The sequence below is a fragment of the Phyllostomus hastatus genome, unplaced genomic scaffold (genome assembly GCF_019186645.2).
Source record: "Phyllostomus hastatus isolate PE091 unplaced genomic scaffold, TTU_PhHast_1.1 phas_contig_495, whole genome shotgun sequence".
Taxonomy (NCBI): Eukaryota; Metazoa; Chordata; class Mammalia; order Chiroptera; family Phyllostomidae; genus Phyllostomus; species Phyllostomus hastatus.
This window is the reverse complement of record NW_025333895.1, coordinates 1,498,835-1,518,277: the sequence shown is the minus strand read 5'-3', so window position 1 is coordinate 1,518,277 and position 19,443 is coordinate 1,498,835. Positions and strand designations below refer to the sequence as shown.

The following is a 19,443-nucleotide window of genomic DNA, read 5'->3' as shown; positions in this document are numbered from 1 at the left end:
TTCTCCCCTCAGACGTTTTGAGGTTGGGATATTGTCCCCGTTTTCCAGATGAGGAAACTGAGGCTCTGAGAAGTGCACGACTGGCTCACGAGTAGTAAGTCTGGGGCTCTGACCTCACTGCCTTTGGTGCCAAGGCTCAAGGTCTTTTTTTTTTTTAAGATTTTATGTCTTTATTTTTAGAGAGAGGAAGAGAAACATCAATCGGCTGCCTCTCCTGTGCATCCCGACCGGGTTGGGGAGGTGGGGACCGAACCTGCAGCCCGGGCATGTGCGCCTGACCAAGGCTCAGATTCTTAAATGCGACTGTGGGCGAGCCCCTCGTCCTCACCGGGCCTCAGTGTCCGTGTTCTTCCCTGGACTGTGAGCCCCGTGAACTCCGCGTCCGCAGCTGGGACCGGTCAGGGCGGAGGGCCGAAGTCATTTGAGTTGCAAAGATGTTAACGACACAAGGAACAGACGGGGCAGGCTCTGGGGGCAAATTCCAACCCCGCCGCACGCACACCTGCGGTGAGGGCTTGAGGGACTCAACCCAGGAGAAGCCTGGCTCAGGGAGTTCTCCTGAAACGGCCCCCCGAGTGCTGGGGTCCAGCGCCGCACCCTCTACCAGCCCAGTTCTGAAGTGTGAAGGTTAAACAACTCCGGGAAGATGCTGGCTCTGGAGGGCAGCTTCCCGCCCCCTTCTCTTGTCCGAGTTCCTTCACTCCATGGAACTCCTACATAAAGCCCCTTTCTCTTCTCTGTGAGGTCACCCTCACACAGATGTCTGCGGGAAAGAAGGAAGGGCTCAGCGTGGACCAAGGCCGCTGGAGCTGAATGCATTTCAGATCCGGCTTCACACTCCCCCCACCCTGTACCCCCCCACCTTCCAGTTCCGTGGGCCCCTCATTCGCCCCCCAGGCAGAGCCCCGCCACAGCGGCCAGTCGGGTTTGGAGGGGTGCGCCGATCCTGCCGGCGGAGGCCAAGAAGGCCTGGCTAGAAGACGGGTCCTTTGCCACCGGACCACCCGAGAAGTCGTCTGTGGAAAAATCCAGAATTGGAGACAGCGGCAGAGGCTGTGTGTGGGGGTCTGTTTCCACACAAGCAAGTCCTGTTACAGGGACAGATGTCAAAATGCTAGTTCAAGTTCCCAACTTAAACGTTACAGGAAATTACACCACCAACGATCGGCCCCAAGGTTAGCTCCTGTCTGGGAGTCGCGTCTGAGACGGCTGCTGGTCTAATTCGCTCTCCGCCAAAGGAAAGGACCGTGTGTATGTCACTCAGCTCCAAGAGCAATGAGTAAAGCCACTGGCCTGATCATTTTCTTTTTAAACTAACATTTTTCCAGAAGGCTACCTGGTCACGACCCAAGAGTCTGCAATGAGAAGATGGCCAAATCCCAAACAGCCACAGAGGGTCCCTGGCCAAGCCTGACTATGGGCCACCTGTTCAACTGCAAAGCAATTTTGCACTCAGAGGGGCCAAGGTGACTGCCCCGCCCCAGGAGCCCTCTTGGTCCCCGGAGTGCCACATCCTGGCTGCCATCGGAGGCGGTGGCCAAGGAAAAGATCTGTCGCCCGGGCACACTGCTTCCTAAGAATGACGTCAGACGAAAAGATAAAAATGCAGAAACAAGGACTATTTTTACCTCTCCACATCACAGGCCAGACGGGAGAGAAATCCATCAATGCCAGAAATACGACTGAGCCTTCGCTCAAGATCTATTATTTCACACCTTAAATTAACGCATCTCAAAGCAATTTGCAAACGTTCATCAACTCCCGCAGAACAGTAGTGGGAAGGGAGCGAGCTACCTTCTCCTCCAACGGCAAAGGGCGTGCGCGGCGGCACCGCACTCCCCAGGCGGCACCGGTCCTCACGCACGGCGCGCCTTTCCAGTCCTGCGCAGTAGGCACCGCGGTACAAATGGGGGTGCACGAGGAAGGGAGACGGGCGCGGGGCTGAAATGGAGAGTGGCAGGAAGCCTCTGTAGAAACGCTCCGGCTCAGCATGGAGAGGCAGGCCCCTCGGAGGGGACTCTCCGCCATCAGGGGTCGGAAGGCTGGGCTCTCGCAGAGGCCAGTGTCCCAGCTTGCCGCTCCCCCACCCGCGCCAGGGCCGCCAGCCTGCACTCGACCCTGCGTGACTCACCGGCCTGCTCCGCTGCTCTCCACCCTGTAACTGCCTTGCTCGGGCTGACCGGAGAAGAGGAAGGGAATAGTCTTCTCTTTTTGACAATTGTTTTGACACTTCCCTTCTGAAACTAATCTTTGGCACTTAGAAGAGGAAAGAAAAATGTAAACTGTGGCCCTCTCTATCTGACAGCTCGCGGGCCCTGGGCGTTGGTCACCTGCCCCAGGGGGGCAACAGAGGACGCGGGAGGAGGGCAGCCCTCAGGAAGACCTCTCCCAGAGGGCTGCAGCCCACCGAGAACAGCCCGGCGCGAGCCTGGCGTGACTTCCCCCACTTGTTTTTGTTTTTCGGGAGGGAAGCAGGGCAAAGGCAGACAGACCTGGTTGAAGGTTAAAGACCTTCAGTTCTGGAATCGCAGACTCAGACCGTGACTTAGCCGATTGCCAGTTTATGACCCTGCCCAAGTTACTTCACCTCCCGTGCGTTCGTCTTCCTGAGGTCAGGATAACGATCCTGGACCTCGGCCCTGGGCAGACACTGTACACAGTGACCGTCACTTTCCAGGGTCAGTGGGAAGACTATGCTCAGCCCAGGGGGGTTCAAATCCAGGGTCAACTGCATATTAGTATGTGATCTTCAGCACATTATTTACTCTGTCTGTGCCCCGGCTCTTTGCCTGTAGAACGGGCATCGCAACAGCTCCCATCTGCCAGTGCTGGCCAATGGAGTGAGTAGGGCAGGGCACTAAAAGTACCCCGGCTGGCACAAGGTAGGTCCTCAATAAACGGTGGCCATGAGTGGCAGTGCTACTTTCATAAACTTATGCATGGTGCTTCATCTCCCCGAGCCTCGGTTTTCTCATCTGTAAAGTGGAGATAAAAACCGCCTCGCTCCCAGTGAAAATTCAATGAGTGCATGTGTGTTGAAGTACTCAGCACCCGACCCGCACAGCCTCGGGGAGGCAAATGGCACACGCCTGATGGTGGAAAGAGGACGAGTGTGAAGTCAGGCAGGTGACCGGATTCTGCTTCTGCCTCCTCTTAGTGGCCCCAAGACACGCTTGACCTCTCTGAGCCTCTGTTTCTTTGGACATATAAAACTAAGAGCAAAAATATATACATATACACAATTACAAGAAAAACAAACCAAAAGCCGTCCCCCGCAGCATGACTACTGGGAGGACTGTGCGCGCACGGCGGGTGCTCCGTGAGCGTCACCGCCCTTCCCTTCCCCTCTCCCTGCTCCTTCCTCGCTCAGAGCCACCAAAAGTGCCACTTGGCAAAGCCAGGAGCTCCCTTTCTTGAAACCCGAGCAGCCCTGCACGCAGACCAACTCAGGCTTAAGTCTGAGGCTTTCGTGGCTGGAGATAGAAACTACTTTTCAGTCATTTCCAAAGCAGACGGGACGGCAGGAGCCGACAAACCACAGGGACCATTTTAAAATCCTGGGCCTTTCTTCTGGGAAGTTAGGCAAGAACCTTCCCAAATGTTTGCCCGTGGGGCTCTCTGCCAGGGAGTGACTCAGCCACAGCTCCCCACGGGCATATTTTATTTGGGGGTGGGGGATCAGGCAGGGCCTGGCCTTGGTGGGGGGAGGGGAGGCAGCATTTCCAGCAAAGCCAGAAGGTGTTGTTTTTCTTTTCCCTTCCATTTTTTTAAGACAAAAAAGAAAAAGAATGTGGGCCTTTTTGTTTCCTTCCAGGTTTTGTTTGCTAAAAGAAGACGTCCAAAGTTCACTCGGTGAGCTGCCGAGCTGGAAACAGGCCCTTCCAGCCGGCCCTGCATCCCTTTCAATGAAATTCTCCTTCCATTAACGCCACGGCTTTTAAATGCCTCCAAGGTTCTCCTGCACACACACCGAGCTCCTAGGACGACATTTTCCCCTCGGAGAGACGGGCCGAATTTTGACAATTTCGAGAAACAAGGGAGCTCCTGAGTTGCTCCAGTTTGCCTCGAAGCAATGGAGATTTTCGACTGCGGAGATTTCCGACATGTATAAAAGCACAGAAAGACTGTCAGTCAAAACTTGTGAGGACAGACCTTGGAAGACGGTGTCCCAAGCCTGCTGGGATCAATTCGTTACTGTCTCGGGGGTTCTTGGAGGCCCAGACTCGATACAAATAAACCAGATGAATAGCTCTTTACTGAGCACGGCAGGTAGAGAGAGGTCCAGGCACAGATAAGCGTCTCCAGACTCCTGGTCTCCCCAGGGTCAGCTACCCCTCTGTTCCCCCTCCACCCCAGGCCTAGAGAAAAGGTTAAAATCTGCCAGGGCCGACGAGGGGCAAGAACAAAGCTGGGGAGACCAGAAGGGTATGTAGGAAGAACCGAACACATGTCTCCTAGTGTCGGGTCCCCCACAGTCCCAGCCCAGTCTGTCCTTCCTGGAGTGCCCACAGAGGGTCCTGCCAGCGACCCTGCTAAGGTTTGGCTCAGAGGCTGCCCTTCTGCCAGACCCAGCCAGGCTCTGTGTCTGCGGGTCTGACTCCGGCTCCTCATTCACCAAACAAGGCCCAGTTCCCACTGGGTGCCCAGGCCAGGCCTGCTTCTCTCCGTGGGCCCCCTGGCATCGGGGCCTGTGGCGGGCACATCATCACACAATAGGCTTGGTGGGCACAAGCAGGGACCCTTATCCTTCAAAATAAACATATTTGCACACTCCTATACACTAATTACACACTCACACCCACAAATGCACAGGTTTGTTCTCACAGGCTCACGAATACCTGCACAAATCACTTGTGAACGGTCACACACGTGTACTCCCTAAATCCACACACACACACTCCGTCACAGAAAGGAGATCTCAGATGAAGCGCTTGGCACACTCCTTGGCACACAGTAAATTAAACACTCGGTAAATGGATCATCGGGAGCCGTGCCCATTCCCCACGCCCCCCCCGCCCCCCCCCGCCGCACTCATTCACTCCAAACCACACGAGCCAGGCACTCCGATGTGCACACGCACAAACTCTGCCACCAGCACACACATTCCTGCGAACACGCACGCTGGGACGCACCACCGCGGACACACTCAGACTAGCACGTTCACACGCGTCCAGTCTCACGCGCGCACAACCGCCCGCTCTCCCCGCGGAGCCTCGGGAGCGCGCGCGGGCACGCGTAGCGTCCTGGGCCCAAGTACGAGTGACGGCCCCGCGGCCCGGCCCCCGCCCCTTCCCCCCGGCCCAGGGCCCGATCCAGTTGGGTCCTGGCCCCAGGCCACTCACCGGCGCGGGACGGGTTCGGCTGCTGGCGGGAGGACCCGCGCGCGGGACCGCGGGCGGCCGGCTGGAGCGGTGGGTCCCACACGAGTTGGCGGCGCCGCGGCCACACGCTCGGCCGCTCTCTGTTCCGCCACCGCCTGGGCGAGCCCGCGCGCGCGCGCTCCCGCCCCTCCCCGCCTCGGGGCGCGCCGCCCCCTGCGCTCGTGCACGCTCCGCCACGCAGGCTTGGGGGGCTTCTCTGCTGCTCTTTCACCCTGCCGGCTCCGTCTACTCTCCCAAGACCACTCTCTCTCAGCCCAGGCTCCCCTCCCCATTTCAAAGATAGGGAAACTGAGGCCCAAACTCACACAGCGAGTCAGACGCAGCAGCCATCTCCCCCTTTTCTGGGGCTCTAGACACTGAGGATTAGGGTCTGCAGTCAGAGAACCCCACGGCCCCTCCCTCGCGTCCTTGGGTGCCCCTCTCCTGACATTGCTCCCATCACAGCCCTGGTCACACTGAAACCAACCAATCAACGAACGCTTATTTTGTGCCTGCTGAATGCAGCAGGGGGTGGGGGGTGAGGGGGCCCAAGGGAGCGCTGCTCCCTGCCCTCCAAGCACCAATGTCTCCTTCTCTGGAGCTCCTCACTTCCTGTGGACCCCAAGACCAGTCAGAGTCATTGTGCAGAAGTTTCTGGAAGAAGTAACACCACTAATGAATGTTTAATACCCCCTCTGAGGAGACATCATGGGGGCACAGAGACAACAACTCGGCTCCTGGCTTCACTTCCTCAGGGGACCCCTCCCCCCACAGAAGGGGCAGCTCCTGGCTCCAACAGTTCCTGTTTCCACATGTGCTGCTTCTCCATGTGCAAACTGTGCTGTGTCTCCCCCACACGGACCCCCCCACCCCAGTAGGGCAGGAAGCAGGAATGACACTGACCACCTGCCAGCTGCCCAGTTTGGGCACAGGGAGATGCCCACTGGGCCTCGTTTGCCCAGTGAATGAACTAGCTTCACCAGGCTAGGATCTATAATAATAATGACACCAGCTGCGCACCCACTGTGTGCCAGACTCTGCTAGCTTTGTGGTGTTCAGTCCCACAGCCATTCTATGAAGCAGGCACTATGCCACTTTTGTGCCCATTTTACGGATGGGATAAATGAGTCTTAGAACTGAAGCTTAGAGAGCACATTTTCTTGCGCAAAGCCACCCAGCTGGTAAGCGGTTGAGCTAGAAGCTGGACAGCAGGTTGTCAAATTCCAATGCCTGTGCCTGATCTAGGCAATCCCTCCTCATGGACAGCACAGCCCTGGGGGCCGCTGGAATAATAAGGGTCAGACCAGGCATCAGCGGGTCCAGAAGCGCCAGCCCAGGCCCAGTCCTTCCGCTGACCAACAGGAATGAAATGCATCGTTCTGCAAATTGGGTAGCCGTTTAGTCAGGGAATCTGTTTGCAACCTCCTCTCACATGATACACCTCACAATAAACGTCAGATAGATGGAAGAGTTAAACATAAAAATAAATATTGCAAAAATCACAGAAAACTAACATTGCCAAAAAAAACCACAAAAAAACCCCAACTAGAAGTTCTTCGACAGAGTGTTGCACTGTCACCACGGTCAGTGATATTGGCTGTTTGTGCAGCAAGCATTCATTTGTTCATTCGTTCGTTCATTCATTCATTCCTTCATTCCCCCAGCAGATATGCGAGAGCGGCTTCTCCGGGTTGGGTACTGCTCTAGGCCCTGGTGCATAGGTCGTGGAACAGCCTGTCTGGGGGCTTCGATCCGGGAGTGAGGCTCAGGGGGAGAAAAATATCCAGCATTCGAGAATTATAAGTTTGGGGAGAAAATATAAAGCAGGGAATCAGTAGCAAGTGTTGGAAGAAGCCCTCCCTGATGAAAGGATGGACATTTGCACGGAGGCCAGCGAGAGGAGGTGGGGGAACTGGCCAGAGGACTTCTGTGCCCAGGACAGGCCCCGTGCCCTGAGAACCATCACGGGGCACTGCAGGGCGAGAACCTGAAACTCCCCTTTAAAGGAAACTTTGTAAGCAGCACCAGACCACTGGCAAGAGAAGACCTGTATCCCCACACATGGTCCCCGTGACAAGTACACCCAATGTCCTTATTTTCCAGTTAAGAAACAGGCTCAGAGAGGTCAGGCAACATGCCCCAGGTCACACAGGCAGCCACAGTCAGCAGAGACGGGGCTAACTGGAGGCCAGCTGATGGCTGCTGCGGAGCATTAGGGGGTAATGAAGTCCAGTCTACACCCCCCAACACACACACCTTTTGGACTATAATTCAGGAACAGGTGTGGGTGGGGCATTTGGGGGAGTGCTGAGGCTTCTAGAGACAGGAGGTTTCAGCAGCAGGACTTGGTTGGGGCGGGGGGGTGGAGGGGAGAAGCCTTCCTCCTCACACCCTATTTCCTTCCCTCTGGTCAGGTCCCAGCCCCTGGTGACATGATGGGGAGAAACCGGGTTAAATTCTGCCCAGACACCCTCCAAATCCCCCACACCGTCCCTACGACCCTGGTGAGGGCAGGGGGTGGAGGGAAGAGGTTTGGTTCAACCCACAGCCCACTGGACTTTTGTTTTTAACTCAAAGGACTTTTCAGTGAGTCTCCCGATGAGTCACCCTAAAGAGATGCTTCAAAAAGCGACTCCCAGAATTCGGATCACCCTCTCCCCGGGCACGGTGCCCCGCACTGTCCCTCCCACGGTGGCATTCGTGCATCTGGTCTGAGAGAAAGCCTCTCTGTGTGCCCATCCCCCAGAGTTTCGGGATCAGGCCTGTATCAGTTTATTATTTCGCTGCCACCTCCGCCTTGTTTCGCTGGGCGCCTTCTCTGCGCCCGGCCATCGGGGAGACATCCCCCTCACACAGCATCCCTCCACGGGGGTCGTTTCTGTTTTGCAGATGCAGGAGCCGAGGCTCAGAGAAGGAAAGTGGTTTGAACCTGGCTTTACGCAAAGCCTATTGGTTGTCAGTGTTACAGGGGGAGGGGGTGGGGGAGAAGTTGGGCTGGGCGGGAAGTGCCAGAGTCACACCATCCTCCTTTGAAGGTTCTTTGTCCAAAAGGTCATCCTGCCGACTTCCTGATGATGGGGGATTTTTGTGGGGGACAGTCTTGGTTTTCCCAGGAAGCCTCGTCTGTGCTTGTTGTCTGGCACCCTTTTCACTCCCGAAATATCTGGATTTGGATGATCAATCCTAGGGTCACTCCGGTTGTTTGCAAAGGTCACTGCTTTGGGAGATGCAGATTTTACATCAAATAAGAAACGGGGGTGCCTCTTGCCTGCCAGACCTCCTCTGCACCCTGATGAGTGCGCATCTGACCGAGAACTTTCACAAGTTTCTGGGCTTTTCAGGAGCAGCAGACCCTACTGGCTGGGGCAGGACTGCCCCCCACCCCAGCTCTACCCTTCACTTCCTCTGCCACCCTGGCCAGTTCCCCAACTGGCAAATTCGAGTGGTTGTCTGAAAGTCCAGTAGACCTCGGCCGTCTAGGATTTCCCGTTGCCCAGTGCATGCTGGGAAACCACTGAGTATCTCGGTCAGAGCCAGGGATGCAGGAAGCATCGTCCTCTCCATCCCATTGCACGGTTCGTTTTTTTTTAAATAGCACACCTACTTTTCAGGATAATTTTAATTTTTAAAAAATTTTAAATAGTTATTTAATTTATTTTTAAATTTTTAAATATGTATTTAATTTATTTTTGAATAGCTAGTACTTGCCCACAGTTTGAAATTCCAAAGGTGCAGAAGGGCACATGGCGGACAGTCACCTGTCACCCCGGCCCCCGGCTGTCTCCCTCTTTCCTCTGAAGGGAACACGCTGACAGGCTCGCTCTGCTTCCAGGCACTGATGTCTCTGTGTGCACGTGTGTGTGTGTATGTGCACTTTCCTTATTTTTTACAATTTGGAACACAGACTTTGGACCCATTGGATATCCTCAGAAATTGTCTCTTAGACAAATTGGTCAACCTCTCCACGCATGACTTTTCTCATCTGTGGGCATCCTCACCGGGGACACGGACACCCAGATCCGAGAGCCGCTGGCGACAGAGCATGCAAGTGCAGAGCTCGGAGTCCCACTGAGAGGATCTATTTGTTCGTTTATTTATTCACCTGGCCAGTTATCACTTTGTTTGACATGAAGAACAAGGTGGCCGCTATGATTTATTGTTCAGCCCAAGACACTTTGGAGAGAAAAGGGGGACACTTTTTATCAATGAGACTGGGGCATCATTGCCCAGCATCACCTGGGATGGTCCTAGGCACCCAGGGACCTCTGGTCACATCGCGAGTCTTGTGTCCTCCTTGTGCCTAGCTCTGGGCAGATGCAGAAGGCTCAGAGGACTCCATCCCCACCCCCACCCCCACCCAGGGGACAGGAGAGAAGCCACAGGCTGATGGCTTCGATCAGCTCAATGCTGGGCGAGCACAGGGGAACAGAGAGCAAACCTGGGCCCACGTTCCAGTGTTTCGTGAGCTCATGAAACGCCTGCGGAGGAGGAACGTTTCCACCGGCCCCATCTCCACTCCCATCTCTGAGTCCCAGCTTCCTCGTCTGTAAAATGAGCAGCCACCCCTACCTCAGAGCATAGGTGAGAAGGCCCTCAGGAGAGTGCACATGGGAGGCACAGTTCTTGGTGCTCATTATGAATCCATGGAATTTGAATCTGGCTGTTGGAACAGCAAGTATGGAGGGTAGTGGAGGGGGGTGCAGGGTTGTGGGGCAGCACCATGGGCATCTCTGCCTCTTGCTGGCTGCGCTTGTAAAGTGAGGGTTGGAATGACGATCGGCCAAGGCCCTCCCTGCCTTCATTTAAAAAGGTTAACTTGTGCTGTTTCCACATTCCGGGGCCTCCTGGGTGTGGGGTTTACCGCATCAAGCCTGTAGCATGTGTGCTCAGCATCGGTGACTGTCGCTGTCGGAGGCGGGACGAGATGACTGTTTAACAAGCAAAGCGTGAATGGCTTACAAGATGCTTCCCTCTGGGCAGGCAGGGGCCTGACACCCTGCTCGTAATGTACCGTCCCTTGGAGCCACCTCTTAGCTCCCCGGCTCTCCCTGCCCTGGAGCACAGCGCTGTTGTTGTTGTTGCTGTTGCTGTTTGGTTTTTTGTTTATGTTTTTGGAACACAGCATCGAACTCTTCACCGAGTATTTTCAGGAATGCAACCTCGTGACCATGGTGATCCTGAGAGACTGCTCCATTTTATGGAGGAGTGAACTGAGTCCCAGAGTGGAGAAGGGGGGTGCCTGGAGTTGCAGAGCAGAGGTTTCACGTCTCAGAAGCAGCTGTGTCTCGTGTCTTTCAACAACCCTACAGGTACTTGGGGTTGAGAATATACACACCAAGGTCTGTCCGGAAAAATCCAGCCATTGTTAATGAGAACAGGTGTGTGAGACATTGACGTAACCAGGCAGCCAAGGAGAGTGGACTGAGATGCACATGTGTGAACAATGACGACTTCACTGCACTAGTCAGTGGGGATGGTACATACTGTTGAGTGAGCATGTGTACTGTGTGGCCACGGCATTCAAAATGACTGAGCGAGTAGAACAACAAATCTGCGTCAAATTTTGCATTAAGCTTGAATATTCCTCTGCGGATGACTCAGAAGGCCGCAGCTATGGGCAGCTGGTAATTGCGGCTTCATCATGACAATGTGCCCACTTGTCTGTCATGTCTAGTGCAGTTTTTTGATGAAACATCAAATCACTGAAGTGACTCAGCCCCCCTACAACCCAGATTTGGTGCCCTGCAATTTCTGGCTTTTCCCGAAACTAAAGTCACCTTTTTTTAAAAGATTTTATTTATTTATCTTTAGAGAGGGAAGGGAGGGAGAAAGAGAGAGAGAGAGAGAGAGAAACATCAATGTGCAGTTGCTGGGGGCCATGGCCTGCAACCCAGGTATGTGGCCTGACTGGGAATCGAACCTGTGACACTTTGGTTCGCAGCCCGCACTCAATCCACTGAGCTATGCCAGCCAGGGTAAAGTCACCTTTAAAAGGACAGAGATTTCAGACTGTCAATGAGATCCAGGAAAATACAATGGGGCAGCTGATGGCTATTGGGAGAACTGTGTGAGGTCCCAAGGTGCCTGCTTCGAAGTAGGGGACTGAGGTGTCATTGTCCTATGTGCAAGGTTTCTTGTATCTTGTATCTTCTTCAGTAAATGTCTCTATTTCTTCATATTACGTGGCTGGATACCTTCTGGACAGACCTCGGTATGTATATTAGCCCCAAAGTCAAACCTGACAAGTGAACTTGGGAACCATTGGAGAAATTGCTCTTTTTTGCATCTCCAACGTTTTCTGTTTTTCTTGTCCTCGAGGGCTGAAAGTTCTGTTAGCTCCCACAGTGCTTAGAACAGTACACGGAGCAGGCGCTTGCTAAACGTGGATGGAAATACCAATGGTCTGGAATACTGTGCTGTCCTGAACAAGGAAGTGGTTCTTTGTGGAGTGATAGGAAGCGGGTCCGACAGGTGAGGAAAACCCAAGGTGCACAGCAACTCGGATTGGGTGGGAACAAAGGAACAAATAGATCATCTCAGTCGAGCAGGGACTGTGCAGTCCAGGCATTGGCTCTGTGACATGGGCATCAGTGTCCCCGTGGGAATGTTTGCAGATGAGGACGTTGATGCGTGGAGGGGTTACCCGGGTTGTCTGACCATGATGAGGCATCTGATGGGACCAGAATCTGTGTTTCAATCTGCTTTGGACTCAGGCAGCAGGGTCCCCGTTGAGCACATTTCTCTCTCCCCCAGGTGTTCAGGGAACCTTCCTGACCTGGGGGCGGGGCAAGTGAGGGGGCTAAAATGCTCTTCCTGAGACTCCAGGAACACGTGGCAAAGGGGAGGCTGCTCTGAGCGCGGCCTCTAACGCGTGGCCGGCGGGGCTGGCTGGTTGCTCTCAGAGCAGATGGGGCAGGGGGCTCTCTGGATTTAGGGACAATGGCCCCATCCATCCATCCACCCCAGGCTCAAACGTGAAGGAGGGCATTTGGTTGTTGGGTTTCTCGGCCCTGCCCCTGGTTTTCTGGGAATGGGTGTGACTTTTCCCAGGCGTGAGGACAGGCCAGGCTTGCCTTGGGGGCCAGAGGGGAAGGAACCAGACAAAGCCTGGCAGACAGGGCTGGAAACGGGGAGAAGGAGGGTGGGACGGGGGGTCAGAGAAAGTTTGATTAGGTTTTTTGTGAAGGTGCCTGCCAGAACGAAGAAAATATTGAATGTCGACTTCAAATGAAAAAAACTTTTGGAGTTTTTTTTTTTTTTTTAAGAAGGAGCTTGCCAGAGTCTGGGCACTGCCCTTCCCTGCCCCCAGCCCCGAACCAGCCCTCTCGCGCCAGGAGGGGCAGTGAGGGGCTCACCCATCATTGGGAAAGAAAATCCATTTTCCCTCACCCCGTGGTGTTCTGAGGGACCTGCTCATGCAGGGTGTGTGGGGACAGGAGCTCACTAGAGAAGAGGCGGTGAGTGTGGGCTCCAGAGCCCCCAAAGAAGGGCAGCGTAGAGCGTAGCGCGTAGCGCTCTACCCGCGTGGAGCGTAGCTCAGAACCCCAGGAGGTAGACCCTGAGCTGAGTTGCTTAGGCAGACCCCTGCATGGGCAGTTACTTTGACCCCGTGCATCCTGCCCAGAGCCAGCTGCCCAATGCCAAACACGTGCTCCGCAGTCGGCCCCCCAGAATGAGGCTGGGGCCCAGGGGCTCGGCAGGAACCCAGTCTCGGAGCCGATCGGAGCAGGCTGCAAAGCCTTGTTCGCCACTTTTCAGCAGCGCGGCCTTGGGCAGGCCACCGCCCCAACCAGAGCCTCAGTGTTCCCATCGGGAAATCGGAGGGGATGACATCTTTCTCACCAGGTCACAGTGAGGGGAGGATACCAAGCCAGCACCTGCTGCAAACAGTATTAACATCAACCGTGCAGCAGCCTCGGAACCCAGCACTTCACGTTTACACATGTCACTTCATTTCATCATCCCAGTCATCCTGGTGGTGGTGGGGTTGTCCCCCTTTACACATACCCATACGGCTGGGTATTGGCCTCCGTTTCCCCGCCGGACATACAAGCTCAGAGAGAGCAAGTGATGTGCCTAAAGTCACACAGCTGGGAGAGAGTGAAGCTGCAGTTCGTACTAGATACGCACATACATTATCGGGCGCGGAGTCTCAGCTGTAGACGAAACACAATGATGCCGTGAGTCACTTCCTGCTTCTGGCAAATCCCACATCACCCGCCTTCATTTTTTTAAAAAAAATCTTCGATTTGCCGTGTTTGCTAATTTCCATGGCGTAACAGTACTCCCACCATGGCTGATGGAAATCCACCAACGACTGCCTTGCAACTGCCAACTATTTAACAACAGCTCTACTTAGCCGTCAGCTCCCGCTGGCCAGTGCAAACCAGCTCCAGCGCGGTCACTCGCTGTCCCACCAGCCCCCTCTCCAGGCCCCCCAGGTCTCAGTGTTTTAAGATTCACTTTCCCTTTGCTAGGGAAGAAGGCAGGCAGCCAGCCCGTACTGGGTACCTGCGGGGTGCCAGGAGCACGCCACTGCATCCAGACCTAAGACCTCCTTCCATCTCTACAGCAGCCCTTCAGTGACCACAGCATGACCCCCTTCTAATAGGTGAGAGAACGGAGGCACGAAAAAGTAACAGCCACTGGCCAAGGTCACCCAGAAAGTAACTGACAGAGTCAGGATTCAAACCCGGTCTGCCTGACTACACTCCTGACACAGAAGCAGGCTGTGTCTTGGGAGTTTTGAGTATGACCCAGCAAGTCATGGCCCCTTCCTTGTCCTCAGTTTCTCCACATGCAAAGGAAGTCATAACTTTGAGATAAACTCTTGAAGGGAAGAATTTCCCACGTTTACTAGGGAGTAGTTAGTGTGCAGGGGGGGCATGTTTCCGAAGGTGCCTGGGCTACGAGGGCTTGGAGGCAGCGCAGAGCTGTGGATTTGAACCCCCGTCCCTCCTCTTCCCAGCTGTGTGACCCTGGGCTAGTAGCTTCACCTCTCTGGTCGTTTTTAGTCTTGCTAGTAGTCTACCCTGTTGTCTGGAGGCCCAACGGGGCAGCGAAGGATCCCCAGTGTGGAAACCTTTGCACCAGGTAGACCTGGAGCAAGTCCCTCCACCTTCCAAACTACCGTGACCCCTGTCCTTCTCCAGCCCCCATGCCCCCGAGTGGACTGAGCAAAAGCCAGTGCTCTTTGCTCCCTGGCCTGGGATCCCAGAGCAGCTGAAAGAGAAGGGGAAGGCCTGAGGTTTCTGTTTCCATCAAAGGAAAAAGCCAAGCCCCACCTCTGCTCCCCCACCCGCCGGGCCCACCTCCCTCATCCCTGCACCGGCTGGTTGGTCTTCTCAGGTTTCTGAAAGCCTGTGTTCCCAGAGGAGCATTAAGGATGGAGGAATGCAGGCCCGGGTGTGAGGGGCTGAGGGGGCTGTGCAGAGAGGCTGTCTGGGGGAGAGCCCCCCTCCACCCCGCCAGCTGCGTCCCAGCCCGGCTCTCACTGGAGAGGAAGGGAAAGGAAGCGGAAGGAAACCAATCCAGCAGGCTCTCAGAGGAGTTCCTGAGCTCGAGGTTAAGATTCTTGTGTGGGGAGGGGAGCCTGGGGCTGAGGCCACTTTGGAGAGCATGAAGGAATCTGTTAGTTGGGGCACTTGAGACCGTGGGGGACAGGGTCCCTGCAAGGGCTCTGGCTGGTGCCCAGGGAAGGGGCTGGATATTTACTGAGCAACTATTGCTTTCTAGGCCTCCTCACCTGCACAACCCAGTGGTCACTCAGCCTTCCTGCTCCCAGTCCAAGGCCGCTATCAGCAGGGAGTCACATCCAAGAAAAAATGGAACCACGTACCAGCAAGCAAAGCATGAGACTGAGAAAAAAAATTATCCAACCCAAATGCAGCCCCTAAACTGCTGCAAAGGAAAGCAGTTCCTTACTGAAGTCCTCCTGGGACGCTGACGGAGCAGCCGTCCTGCTGAAACGCTTCCTAAGCGTCCTGCTTGTGACACTACCCTAGCTACGAGAGGTGCTTCACATGGCGTCCGCTCGGGTCCCTCCTCGCCTCTGTCTCTCCTGGATTTCAGCATCTCCGGTCATCCCCGGGGGTCAGCGATTGCGCTTCCCTCGGGACAGCCCTGGTCTAAGGCTGTGATTCCTGCTCAAACCCGTCTGGCAGAACGATAAATGAAATGGCGTGCCTCCCCGCTCCCCGCTGAGCTCCGGCGTCAGCAAGGCCCTGCCACGGAGCCGGCTCCCCGGGAAAAGACACCCTTAGAGAGCGAGACAGGGAGCAAGACTGCTTCACTGCCGGCGTCTGGGCTCCAGCACCCCCAAATCTTCTCCTTCACTCCGTACAGTTTTGACCCCGCCCATCAAGTCCACATTCTCTGGATGAGGAAATGAAGGCCCAGAGCTTAACACGTGCTCAGAATCAAACATCTAGTACATCCCAAGGTCGGGACTCACATTCAGCTCTGCCTGAGTCCTCACGTTTCCCACGAGGCCGGGACGGGTGACTGGCAGGAGGAGGGTCAGCTTGGCACACCTCGAGTTTCCCAGGGAGAGGTCCATGGGCTCCTTCCTGCTGAGATCCTGAGGCCCAGAGGGGCTTCGTGCCTTCCTCAAGATCACACAGCACCTAAGTGGCAGAGCTTGTGCTGGAACCAGACTCCTTCGTCCCAAAGCCTCGCTGAGGTTTTCCTGGGCAGACAGGAAGCCTCGGTGTCAGTCTGGGGGCCGGAGTGGAAGCCAGGGGAGTCTGGGGCAGAGGCGTCTCCCCCTCCCTCTGTGTCGGTCCCACCCATACAGTTGAGTGTCTGCCTCAGTTTCCTTGTCCTACAGACTCTCTGGAGCTCTTGGCCGAGTCTCTCCCCCGGGCCCAACCTTGCCAGACCTTCTCCCAGGAGCATGGAGCCTGGACCCCAATCCCGAGCATCCCCACTGCCCCGAGTCGACGCGGTGGGCCTGGGATGGGAGCAGTGCTCAGAGCCCGGGGCCCTTTCTGCTCTGTGGGGCCTGTGTGCCAGAGTCGCCGGTGTGGAATGCCACACCAGAGGCGTCCTAATCATGTCACCAAAACTCAGTTTGGTGTTCAAGACCTTCTCTTCTCCTCCGCGTTCCCCATCCTCTGCTCCAGCCAAACTGTCCGAAGCGTACCCTGCTTTTTCTGCCCCTCGGGCCTTAGCACGTGCTGTGGGCTCTGCCTGAGTGCACCTCCCCCGCCTGTCTGAAGAACTCGTGTTCGCCTGCAGGACCCAAGTCCAGTGTCCCTTCCCAGGGCGTTCATAATCACACTGGCGGGTCCTCTGGGCTGTTTTCAGCCGGTGTCCTTTCTGATTGGTCAGTGACTGTGACAAGCAGGTTGCTACACAGTTAGACTCTCCGCCTGTGAAGTCTCCCCTGACACTAAGCAGGGTCCTCCTTCTGTACCCTGGTGTCGGTGTCCCTCCACTGCAGTCCTCATCCTACGGGCTGGCTTGGTTCTGCCTCCTTCCTAGATGCTGAGCTCCCAAAGGGCAGGGCCCCAGACCGGTTCACCATGGGCCTGCCCGAGCGGGTGTGCCAGCACTGTGGGCACGGGTTGTGCTCCTTGGAGGAGGCTGCCAGGAGCCGGAGCAGCACCAGGAAATCTCACACAGCCCCCGCTCCTCTCACATTGACTCCCTCCTCCCATGTCAGCTCACCCCTTCTATCTGGAGAGTATTGGTCCCAATTTACAGGTGGAGAAACCAAGGCCCACAGTGACTCGGACACCAGCCTGCAATGTCTCTGGCGTTATGGATGAGATATGACATAAATTCACATGGACTCCCGAGTCCCCTGGAAGAAAAGGGATGGCACAGCTACTCTCTCAAGGGAGAGTGCCCCGACCCTTGCCTTGACAAGTTTTTATTGGGTTTCAATTTGCACAGGAATGCAGGTAAAGCTCATTAATCATTGTCAGGCAGTAAAAATCAAACAATAGATAGCATGCAAACAACTACAAGGGCCTATTCTGAGTCAGGGTCTGTTAGCTAAAGGGCTATAAAACTTTGGGAAACAAACTTATTTCCTGCTCGGACCCTTATCATTCAATTGAGAGCATTCTTAGCAAAGCAGGTTTCACAGGATTTTTTGTATTCTTTCTCAGGCCTGATCGCCTAGGGAACCTGCCCTTTCTAGCACAGGGCTGCACCGCCCTCTGTCATTGTTTCAGGCTTAAGTCAGGCAGGGCAAGTAAGGCAGCCAAGAGATTAGGAGACTTTTCACAGACAGAATGAGGACTCAGGCTATGTCAAAGCCAAGGGGCGAGGGGCCATCACCCCCTTTTGCTATAGCCCCCCAAGTCCTTCCCTGGGGCCTCCCTGTGATCATGCCTGTCTTAGATCGTTCCCCCCTTGGGGAATCTTACCCATCATTGGCTAACCGATGAAGCATTGGGGGCCAGTTATGGATGAAGTAAAGGAGCAGAGGCGGTGCTCCTGCCAGGGAGATAAGCTTTGTCTCCTTAGTAGCTTCTGATCTGAAGGTCGCTCAGTTAGCCTTAGCCATGGGGGGGGGGGAGGGGAGGTTGCAGCTCCTGAAACCAGCAGGGCGGTTTGCAGCACCACAGAGGTGGGGAAACTTGGCCAAGTAAGTGATGGGACTGGAATTTGAACCCAGGGCTAAAGCTAAAGTGTCTTTGTGCAATCTCTGTGTGCCACACAGTCCTGCTGGGGCGAGGACAGTCTCAGCCTGCGGGACTCTCCTCAGGCCGGCCAGACAGACGCCTGCTCAGGACAGCGTGGGGCTGACGAACACAGACTTGCGCCACCACCGCAGGGGCCCCGGGCCACGAGGACCACAGGAGATGAACTGACCTTCTGCCCTCGGCCCTCCTCTCTGGCCTCCGAGTCGAGCCTGGCCCTTGGCTGCCCTTGGCACACATTCCGCATGAGGAACTAGGAAGCAGTTCTGCAAAAGATGTGGGACTTTCCAGGACAAACCAAAAAGTGAAGACATGAATGACCTTCCCACAGAGCGGCATTGGCACTGACCACTCAGAAGGTTGTCTGTCTCAGAGGCCACCCACACGTCCAACTCTTTGTGGGGGATTGAATTGGAGTCTAGAATAACCCTGTCCCTCCGGAGGAAGCCCCTGGTTGCCTTCCCTACAAGTCTCGGTGATCTGCGAATTCCCCAGGTGAGAAAGCTCACCACACCCCTTCGCCTTAACACGGTCTGTTTACTTTCGGGCTCTGTGGGCGGGGACAGTACAGTGTCCCCTTCCTCTTCTATCCAAAGACGTCTCCTTTCATGCCCGCAGGGGAGGCTCCGGGGTGCTTCTGGATGAGATTTTTACTCCGGAGAAAGTCCCTGTACTCTGCAAACAATAGAAATCCAACTCTGGCTGCCTCTACCACCACGTGGTTTGGACTAACTTTTCAGAACCTGGCTGGGCTGCAAACCCAATATATGAAAATCCCAATTGATTGAACACAGAAGTCACACTGAGGACTCAATCCTGGTGCATTTAGGTGGTTGGCTTCCCCATGTAGATTATAAACGGGTCTCTTAAGAGAATTCCACACCACTCACAACTTTTCAGCCGCCTCTATAGAGCCAGATAAAGCAGGGTCTCCCTGAGGTCCTGCCAACTTCTCAAAGCTCCCTGAGCAGGCATCTCAAGTGGGAGCTTCTCCCCCGAGCTTCCCAGATCATGAGGCCAGTCCACAGCCGAAATCTCACCTACCACTAACAGGAGCAGCTCATCTCCACTTTGCAATCCGAGAAACTGAGGCACACAGGGCAGAAGTGGCTACCCTCAACTCCTGTGTGGAGTTAGGACGCCACGGGACTACAGCAACCCCTCCCAGTGTCCCTGTGCATGTCCAGTCTTAAGGCAGAGTTTGTAATCTTTCCTGCAGAAAGAGTCCCTTGCTGGTCTCTTCTCTGGGTCCCTGCAGCCAACAGTGTGGAGACAGCCTGAGAATGACAGCCTGAGAATGACAACCTGGTGTTCTGGCCCCTTCCAGCCATTCCAGACCCTCTGCCAGCATTCCCATTTTCCAGTCCCACAGGACGTCACTGGTGGTCCCAAAATGGGATTTGAAATTGTTGCCCGTGCTAACCCTTTGC

At 55.2% G+C, this 19,443-nt stretch overlaps 1 protein-coding gene across 1 annotated transcript in view; it reads right to left on the bottom strand.

The window, feature by feature from the left end:
- Positions 1-5,486, bottom strand: part of NEK6 (NIMA related kinase 6) — a 72,953-nt gene extending 67,467 nt beyond the window's left edge. The window contains exon 1 of the mRNA XM_045846033.1: positions 5,343-5,486. The gene's annotated coding sequence lies outside the window, so the exon portion shown is untranslated. The remainder of the gene's footprint in view (positions 1-5,342) is intronic.
- Positions 5,487-19,443: the final 13,957 nt, after the last annotated feature.